Raw genomic sequence first — 11,345 nt, forward strand, 5'->3', positions numbered from 1 at the left:
GCGCAATCTCGGCTCACTGCAAGCTCCGCCTCCCGGGTTCACACACCGTTCTCCCGCCTCAGCCTCCCAAGTAGCTGGGACAACAGGCACCTGCCATCATGCCCAGCTAATTTTGGTTTTGTATTTTTAGTAGAGGCAGGGTTTCACCATGTTAGCCACGATGGTCTCGATCTCCTGTCCTTGTGAACCACTCACCTCAGCCTCCCAAAATGTGTGTGTTGACTTTTTAGTAAATATTAATTTAAAAAGTTTGCATTTCCTACTCATTAGGAAAACAACTGAAAGACAAATTTTAACTTCTGATAGTATTAGGTGGAATATTTGCATTTTTAATATGTGTCATACACTGTTCTGAGTACTTCTATTTCTTTATCAATTAGCTATTGCTGCATGACAGATAACTCTGATCTTTGTGCCTTAAAACAATGACAATTGAATCATAGACTAATTTAGTAGTAGTGTACAATTCTGTTAATGTACAATTTGAGATAGTTTCAACTGGGTGGTTCCTCACCTCAGAATTCACACCAGAGTCTGGGTGAGCTCATGCTACCGTCTATAGTAGACATACTCTGCAGTCACCTAGTGGTCATCCAGGAACTGGCAGTTTTAAGATGGCCTTATGAACATGTTTTGCCATTGGTTGGATATCAACCGGGGTGATGTGAATGACTGAGCAAATCTTCTCTCATTATCCAGTAGTCTAGCATGGGCTTACGCTCATGATAGTTTGTCAGGTTTCAAGAGAAAGAAGTCTACAAGACTTTTTATGCAAAACCTCAAAAGTAGCACTCAGTTACTTTTGCCACAGTATATTGGCGCACTCAAGGTGAGGGAAAGAGACAACACAGCCTCATGAGAGGAGTTTCAAAATCACACTATAGAGGATACAGGATGGAGTGAAAAAATCACAATTATTTTTGTAATCAATCTTTCACACATGCATTGTCTTGTTTAATTTTCTAATTAACTTTTGATATTTGGTTCATTATAATTTCCTTTTTACAGTTGGGAAAACATGGGCTTGCAAGAGTTAGTAACTTGAGTGAGGTCACAGTCCCAGAGAGTATAAAAGTTGGATTCTAGTACAGGTTTGCTTGAATTCTGATGATGCTCACCTATCAGCTACTATTCTATGCCCTCTGAAACCAATCTACATATATTTTGAATAGGTTTCCATCTAATATTGGAATTTGTGAGTGCCTATTTAGTGAGAAAGATGAATAAGACAAACTGAAAAGACTTTTGTCTCCATTACATCCATTTTAGTAATAATTTTCTATTTTTTAGGTCACTTAACCACCAAATATGCATATGTTTTACTGCTAAACCAAAAGAAAAGAAAAGAAAAATGGTTTTACTTTTTTTTTGTTTGTTTCCTTTTTTATTAGAAAGATAAAGTGGATGAAGGAGGGAATTTATTTCAGTGCAGGAAAAAAATCTATACAAAAATATGTTTAGAGTTATTGTTTAAAATATTCATGTTTTGGGTAAAAATTTTTCAAGACCATTTCTAATATGTTTTATTAAACTGCCCTTTAAGATGTCCTATATTCATCTCATAAGATATTCATTTTTCTTCTCTCGTTTCAAAGATCTCAGATATACCTGCGTAATTTATCTTTGATTTTTCTTTCTTTGTAGTACTGATTATTGTCTAAATAAGCACTCCTTTTCTTGCAGCAGTGATTTCTTTTCTTAGTAGTTTTTTTACATTAATTTGAATCATGATGATATACTAAAAATCATTCTTAAATGAGCCAGGGGACTCTGCAGTTTGCTTAGTTGATGTGATGCATCCTATATATCTCACGATTGTTAATGAGCCTAATTAAATCACATATAAATATAAGTGGAAGAAAATTTACTTCTTACTATTACAGACTCTGTTTCCTAAAAAAAGATTACCTACCACAGTGTGAAAGGAAGAAGTGAGAATTATTTACCAGGCAAAGGAATGACATGTAAATAGTCACCATACACATGTCATGATGAGTACATTAATAACCAGGTATTTATTCCAACAACATTTTCTAGAAAAAAATGAGCGTAATATGTAATACTTTTTACAAAATAGAAGGTAGTAAATTTGTAAAACTATACAGACAAATTAGATAAATATTGTAATTACAGTATGGGAAATGTAAAATTTGTGCTATAAGTCATAAGTGCTACAAAAATTTTGTAGTTTTAAAGCTTTTGTTTTTTTTCAGCTGGAATAGACAATGCTTTGTTATTAGATCCTATTTTCCATTGATTTAATAAGCCATATTAAATATTTTATTTTATTTAGAAATAAAAAATTCTAAAATTTATTTCTCTATGTAAAGGTAGTCCATGTTGATTGAGGGCAAATTCTCTCACTGTGCCTGAAAATAATATTTTTAACTCTAACTTGGTTTACTCATCTCTGAGTAGACACAGTTGGAGTGTCTGCCAGCCCTCATGACGTTGCTGTGTTGAAGATGTTGCTTGAGAGGCCATAGGAAGCCACAATCAAGACACAAACTGATTGGATCAGGAGGGAGCAATTGATGTGCTTGTGATTTCTCCTCCTCCTTTAGCCAGCAGTCAGTGAGATTCCTGTGAGTGAGAATTTGAACTAAGAGACAAAATACTGAATAGCTGATGCCTGGAAATGCTACATCAGGACAAGCAGTTCACCCGTGTATGAGCAGAGAAAGACAGTTTGGTGAGAAAAATCAGTTGAAGAAAGTAAGGCTTTAGTCGAACTAGTTTAAATAGTTTTCTCTTTCAGAAATCAGGTCCGAGTAGCCAGTGTACAGCCATCCAGAGGAAACCAGAACTTAATAAGCAAACCACCCAATTTCTGGCACAATTCACACTATTTAGGGAAATAGTAAAAATTTGTTTTAACTGACATTTTTGAGAAATGTAATCTATATTTCCGTGTATGTCTGTGCAAACAGTCAAACTGTGTACAAGATTCAAGAAGAAAATGATCTCAGAGTTCTGATGTAATGATCGAATACCAAGCATTAGTATTAATTTTTCAAAGTGATTTATAAAGGTACCAAGGTATCACATAAAATTCACTGTTAATAAATATGCAATTTGCTAATTTTTAACACATTTAGGGAATTATGCAAATGACACCATCTAAATTTTATAAAACAAAATATGTATATTTAAAAGAATATAAATATTATTATGAATAATATACTATGCCATTAAAATATAAATAAAATACCTAAAATGTATATATATGGTTCATTATTTTTCATTAAAATATATTTTCAGATATGTCTTTCTCACTAGGATTTTAAAATTGAAAACATATCACACTAATCGTAACATATAAAATGATGCATGAATATTGTTTCATAAACCAAATTTGGAGTCCAAATATAATATGAATAAATTGAAATAATGAAAAAAATATAATGAAATAAATATTAATAAATTAAAATAAATATAATATGGATAAACTGAAAGAAAATGAAAGAATGGAATATGTATGTAAGATCATTGGGTAAAGGAATTAACAGAGCGGATATGCTTCCTCTGATGATGGAAAGCTAAAGTGTGTAGTCAGCCTGACTCATGGCTTTTTTATGAATATTTTTCATTACTTTCATTAGCCTGATTCCTTAATTTTAAGAGGTCCTGTTCAGTCTTTACCCCTTCCCAGTCATTCTTAACCTCTCCTTAGCAAAATTCTCTTAATTGCTCTGCTACTTCACTCAGAATATTGTTTCCTGTTGAAGGTCATTAAATTCAAATATTCACTCAACAATTATTTATTGAATTCTTACCATGTACAAGGCACAGTTTTAAGCACTGAAGCTAGACTATTGAACAAATCAGTGTCTTCCTTCAGAGAGTATATTATATTTCAGTGAGGATTAGAGGCAATAAACAAAGGATCAAACACAATATCAGATTGTGACAAATTCTAAGAAAAACGAAGCAGAACAAATAAGACTGGAAAAAGACTCAGAAGGAGCCTCTGGAAGAGACTCAGAAAGACTGGAAAGAGACTCACTATTTCAGATAGTGTGGTTAGCAAAGGTTAGTTCTGAGGAACTAGCATTGAATTTGAGGTTTAAATGAAGTAAGAGAATGGATCCAACGAATATCTGAGAAAAGAGCATCCAGGCAGAGAGAGTAGAAAGTGAAAACGCCCTAGGCTGCAATGTATTTGGAGAACTTCAAGAAAGCCAGAAGCGCTGTGGTAAAGGATCAGGTGCACCTAGTATCCATTTGCGTTTTAAGAGCCAGGGAAATAATATGCATGTCGTTTTAAGTGTCATAAAAACTCGTTGGTGTGTTTTGACCAGAAAAGTAGTAAAATCTGATTCCCTGGGTAGAACCAAGTGAATAAACATATAGGTGTACATGTGCTTAAGCAATAAGCCTTGTTGGGTACATTGTTCCAAGAAATAAGTTATCAAAGGGTTATGACCTGAAGGAGTAGGCTCAGGGCATTTACTGCTTGGGTCACAGGCATCTATCTAGAGAGAGAAGGCCAATTAAAAGGAATACGTGATATAAATGAGATTGAGTCAGTTTCCTGGCAGCAGAGTAGGTGGTGTTTTTCATTTTAAAAAATGAGGTTGAGTTAATGAACATTAAGGTTGGCAATGAACTAGTTGTTGACTAATCACACGTGTTTGAATTCAAGCCAGTAAGAGCAACATCTATAGTATGATCAGGAATGATGACTAAGATTTATTTGAGGATGATATTAAAAGTGTACTTCTGCACAGAATTTGTACACATTTAAGAAAATATGCTCAGGAAGTACGAAATCATTTTAATTAAATCACGACAATTTTAAATCTGTATGTTTTACAAATGAGCTGGTAACCTAACTTGCATTTTGCAAGAACTTTAATTCAGTGTTTAACTGTTTTCCATAACTTGTATTTAGTTTTTGGGAAAACCCCATATAACATCGATTATTTAAATTTAGTTTTAATAGTAGTGGTTTTTTTTCTATCCCTTTGCAAACTCGGATTCTTCTGCTTTCTCTTCTTTGGTTAACCTCTACTAATTTTTGAAGACTTAGCTCCATACTATATCTTCTGAGAAATGCTTTTAGATCTCATATAATTTAGGGAAAAGTCAAAGTTTAGATTATTGGTAAATAAATAATAATTCCAGGTATGTGACTTAATGTTATCACTTAAAGAGGAAAGGGACCTAAAGAGGAAAAGGGTAAATATAGCCTAGGGACTTTGAGTATATATATTTGGATATTTACATTTAATGAGCTTCTTACCATTATAATTTGATGAATATTTCAATCAGTATAATTATTTTGTGTGCCACAAAATACCATGGCCCATATTCATTAAGAAAATTTTTCAAGTATATAGAATGTAAAATACAGATTATACATGGCTCAAATTAGCAGATATCAGAGTTCTATTAAAATCTCTTCTGTTAAATGCTATCTTCTACAATATATTAATTCATTAGGTATCTAGTATCTTGATTATTTTTAAAAAGAAATTTTACTGTGTATGTTTGAGGTTTATAACATAATATTAGGTTGATATATAAATAGTAAAACTGTTACTATGATAAAACAGACTAATATATCTCTCACAGAGTTACTTTTTGTGCAAAAAGATATTTTTAAAAGTTAAATCTGGAATACTTACATTGTGTCTGCTGGAGGACAATTTGAGAAGATGAGAAAGACTGTATTTAGAGTTTTAGAGGCAGACGAAGTGGCCACATAGGTTGTCTAATCACAATTCTTTTTAACAAGTAAAACCATGCAGTCTTGAAATGAAATGTTAAGTGACTTATTAAGATTGTATATCTAGTTGTGCCAGACCCAGGATAAAAACCTGGATTACTTGCCTTATTTTTCATCACTTTTCAGCTTATTTCCAGGATTTCACTGAAACCTATAACTCTTTTAATTGTATAATCTCTTTCACCTTTCTCTTGAAAGATGAAATTTTCATTTTAATGTGTCACATCTTAAGATGCTTACATTTTCACTTCCAATCAGGATATTATTCTGGTAATTCTGTGCTTAGATATGCCAGATAAAGTGAGTGAAATTACTTGTGGAATAGCAAAATGGCATAGTAAGTAGTAGTTCTTTGGGGACAGAAGTTATCTATGATGATTTTCTAACTTTAATGATTAATCTATTATACGTAAGTTTATGGATATATCCAGATTCACGCCTGTCCCCTGACTTGACATTTCATTTTAATCTTGAATCTTCTGGATGTTGCGTTATATATATATCAGAAAATCTATACTGCAAAAATCCTTGATCTTCAATATTTTTCCTCTTGTTATCATGAATGGTGAAAATATCCCATAAAATCCTATGTATCTGTATTCAGACAAAATCTTACATGTTATCTCTCTACCTAGTAATAGAGAAAGGTTGACCTTGGGTTTTACAAATATTCTCATTATAGTTTTTTTTTTTTTTTTTATTCTGTGCATTGTTGGAAGATCAATTTTATCCAATACCACTCCCTAATACCAATAAAAGGGTCTGGTATCTAGTACATGCCTGATAAACAATGATAAACAATTATAGACAGGATGAATGAATAAAATAATATGACATAATATGATAGAAAAAACATTTTAAATGTCAAGGATCATGTTTCATCTGAATGGAAGAAGATTTCTAGTTAATGTTTACCTTCTTCATGAAATTCATTTCTCTATTTTAATAATGTACATTATATATTACAAACCTCATTTTGCTTTCAAAAAAGGCAATATAATTTTAGTAGGAACTGAGGGTCCCACAGTTAATATTTTGCCTGCAATTGGGTTCAACTTGCAACTGGGTGGATAAATTTCTTCACTTCAACCTAGTACAACGTACTGTATTCTACCCCAGACTAACATTTTCTAAAGAAAAGCCTCAGTGAAAATTTGCATGTAAGATCATAATTTGTGTCACAATTGAAACTAAGCACATGCCTATTAATGAAGGAGATATACTGATGACCTATTTAAAAGTAAAAATCTCATTGAATTCTAAAAATAACAGTGGGAAATGATAGGACATTTAAAAAATGGTGAACTATTTATTTAAATACAAGCTAGGTTAAGGCAGACTTTCAGATGAGATGGTGATATGAACACACACACACATTTAACATTTTTCATTGTAATGGCCAAAATAACGTTAAAAAAAAAATAGGAAAGAAATCAGCATAAGCACTAAGGAAGAACGCCAGTCAAGGTCTAGAAATTTTAAGAAATTTCTGCTAGATACTATAAGAATGAGATAATCTAATTTGATAGCCTAAGGGCAGCAATATGCTTAATGAAAAATGAAAAGCTTAACATTATTATTTCTTAGTTGCCAGGCACTTTTCTGTGAACTTTACATGCATTTACTTATTTAGTTCTCGTAACACTATGAAGTAGATATTCTTATAAGAAGAACAGAGAATCTAAGTTACTTACCCACTAACTCATATTTTTACTAACTTTCAGAGCTGGGATACAACACTAGGCAAATAGGTCCCTGGAGCCAACATGCTTAGCTACTCCTTTATCTTAGCTTATAAATTAATAGTTAAGTGTATTGTGATGTATCTATGCACCTTGATTCGACATAGTCCTTAAAATACAATTTGGAAAAATATTTAATGACAGAGATAAAAATATACAGTTCATCACTGAATTGAAAAAAATACTTGAATAAATTCTTCCACATACAATATGTTTGTTAAGCATGTTAACAGCTATATTTATTATTGAGGAACTCAAGGGTGCTTTTCTTTTCTTCACATCATTGCATATGTAAAATTATCTCACTATTGCTTTCATGGATGGATGAAAATTTGGCTGTATAGAGAAGGATTATCTGCATGTTTAATTCTTTTGAAACAAGATAATCAGTGTATGAAAGGACTGCTAGGAAACTTGAGATCAGTGAAACATATGAAGCAAAATAGAGCTGTAACAGATGTGAGAGCAAACTTAAAGGCAAAATCCAAGAAATATTTTTGAAAATGTTAGTGTAATTACATTTTCTACAAGTCCAGATTAAGACAATGTAGTCCTCTAGACAGTAGAAAATAGACAGATTTCAAGAGCAGTTAAAATAATTCCAGGCGAGGTTGGGCACGGTCACTCACGCCTGTAATCCCAGCACTTTGGGAGGCTGAGGTAGGTGGATCATTTGAGGTCAGGAGTTTGAGATCAGACTGACCAATATGGTGAAACCACATCTCTACTAAAAATACAAAAATTAGCCAGGCTTGGTGTTATGTGCCTGTAGTCCCAGCTACCGGGGAGGCTGAGACAGGAGAATTGCTTGAACTGGGGAAGTGGAGGTTGCAGTGAGCTGAGATCATGCCACTGCACTCCAGCCTGGGTGACAGAGCATACTCCATCTGAATAAGAATAAGAATAAGAATAAGAATAAGAATAAGAATAAGAATAAGAATAAGAACAATTCTGGTGGAGACCACTCTTTCTTTTCTTAGACATCACCATTGGATAAATATGTTAACTATAATCATTACAAGTACACAGAGAGTTATTAGTAGAATAAAATACTAGATGCCTAACATTCAAATCAAATAATAACCTAAATAGTAAGCATACAAAAGAAAATTGAATTAAAAAGAGAAACATACTGCTTAAAATGAAAATGACTAAAATTAAACAACAACAAAAACAAATGCTTAATAATGATATTAAGTAATTGAAAACAACTGTTCCATAAAAAGGTCGTGAATTTCAGTGCAACGTTTGGGGCCACTTTTTACTCTTGAAAATTAGATGATTTCCAAGAATGAATGGTAGGAACCCCAGAGGATGAGCAGCACTCTTGCTTCTATCAAAGATTTAAGACAACAAAATTTGTTCTGACAAAGAAGTGAGGGCGGGAGAAAACAGTGGCAAAGCACTCCAACCTTGGTGTACACTTGGGTTACAAGCAAGATATCAAAGCAACTCAGCTCATTTTCATCCAGAGTGCTATTGTACCTGGGCAACTGAGAGAAGAAAAGCAAGTAGTCTCTGGAAAAACATAGCATCATTCTAGGGCTCACATTATTCCTAAAAAATCAACTTTGAAAACATAATGTACATTATGTTACACACAAGAAAAAAGCAATGAGTGCCACATCTAGCTATGTCCCAGTGAAGAGACTGGCAAAGCCTTTGTCCAGAAGCTGGAAAAATTGACAAAATCAATCATTTAATTTCCGTGGAATTTACCAAGGCACACAGCATTCTAAGAAGTATTTATGCTTGAAAAACTGCTGAACTTTGGGTAAGAACAGTTGAATTGGTGGCATTCTGTTTCAAAGCTGCTCCCATCTCTGCCTTTTCTTCACTGTTTAGTTTCATTGACATGGAGGTTCTTTTTTCTTAATAGATAAGCTGTGGTTTATTCATACAATGCATTACTGCATGGCAACAAATTGTCTAGATCTGTCTGTATGAACCTGGAAAAAAAAATCTCTAAACCAAACTGATTGAGAAAATCAGGTTGTAAAAGATGTACAAGATTGATATAGTTTTTTAGATCCTTGTTAAAATTTATTTATTTATTTTAATTCTTTAAATTTCAATAGCTTTAGGGGTACAAATGGTTTTTGGTTACATGGGTAAATTTCGTAGTAATGAAGTCAGAGGTTTTAGTGTGCCCATTACCCAAGTAGTGTACATTGTACCCACTATGTAGCTTTTTATCTCTCATCCTCCTCCCACCCTCTCTGCTTCTGAGTTTCCAGTATTCATTATACCAATCTGTGTGCTTTTGCATACTTATAGCTTAGTTCCTGCTTAAAAGTGAGAGCATATGCTGTTTGGTTTTCCATTCCTGAGTTACCTTACTTAGAATAATGGCCTCTAGCCCCATCCAAGTTGAAAAATACATTATTTCATTTGTTTTTTCTGAGTCATATTCTGTGGTGTATATATACCACATTTTCTTTATCCTGATGTGGAGGTGCTGTAAGAACTCAGAAGGCCACAGGAATAATTTTTCTGTTGTTTGGAAGTAGACACACCTGATTGAAGTGGTGTATTACACCCATGCCCAGTGCCATTGTTGCTGGAATTGACAACTTTGAGGCCAGAAAGTGAGGAGGCCCAACAGCGCTAATCCTCAAAAGTTTCATGACTGGGAAAAGCACATGCCTATCTCAGTCTGTGTATATGTACAACCAAGAATGGAGAAAGCCTAAGTCAGACTCATATTCCTGGCCAATCCTGGGTGTTCACATGTGAATACAAGATTCAAAAGGGCCCAGTGGAAAGTAACAGCTAAGAAGACTTAAAAATGGCCTGAATTCTCAATGCTTTCCCTAACAGATCTTGTAGAAAGAAGACTTGCTAGCTTGTAATGGTTAACCACAAATCCCTATCGAACTAACTACTAATTTAAAAACACAGTGAGGTGACATATATGAAGCCAGGCTTAAAAAATAAATAAATAAATAAAAATAAAAACATATTTTTTTCAAAAATCTGAACAAGTATATCAGCAGTAACCCACTTCAAGAAATATTAATTTCATAAATTTAGTCTAACAAATTACTAGACAAAGAAATAAAGACAAAACAACAAAAACAGGTATCAGTGCGGAAATCAAATCCACAGTTGCTACAACATGTTATCTAAAATACTCAGTTTACAAACAAACAGGAAAGTGTAACCCATACTCTAGGATAAAAATTGTTCATGGAATCAATTTCTGAGTGGCCTTCATATTGTGAATTTAATAGACAATAGATGAACATTGCTAAACAGCTGCTATAAATGCATTTTAAAAACTAAGAGAAACCAAGTTTAAATAATTAAATAAAAAAGATAAAAATTATGAAAAATAATAAAATGGAATTTCTCAAGTTGAAAAGTATACTAATATTAATAGAATTATAGTTAACAATAATTTATTGTATTCTTCAATTCAGCTATAACAGAAAAATTGTAATGTCCACAACTCAAAGAAAGATAAACGTTAGAAGTGATGGACATTTAGTTACCCTGATTTAATCATTACATATTGTCTACATTTATCAAAATTCCATATACCCCCAAAATATACAGCTATAATATAGCAACAATAAATACAAAAATTATTCATGAGAGAGTCTCGATTTGAATTGACAGGAAACAAAAAATCAGTGAACTTGAAGACATATAAATAGAAATTATACAATCTGAAGAACAGAAATGGAAAGGATTGAAGAAAAATAAGGACAGCCTCAGAGAACTGTGCAGCAACAATAAAATGTACCAATATATGTGTCAGGAGAATTAGATAAAGAGAGAAGGTAGAGAAAGGGAGAAAAAATCAGGAGAAATAATGACTGAAGACTTCCTTAATTTGATTAAGAACAATCTACACATCAAAGAACCAC

This window comes from Colobus angolensis, unplaced genomic scaffold (assembly GCF_000951035.1).
Source record: "Colobus angolensis palliatus isolate OR3802 unplaced genomic scaffold, Cang.pa_1.0 Scaffold16, whole genome shotgun sequence".
NCBI lineage: Eukaryota > Metazoa > Chordata > Mammalia > Primates > Cercopithecidae > Colobus > Colobus angolensis.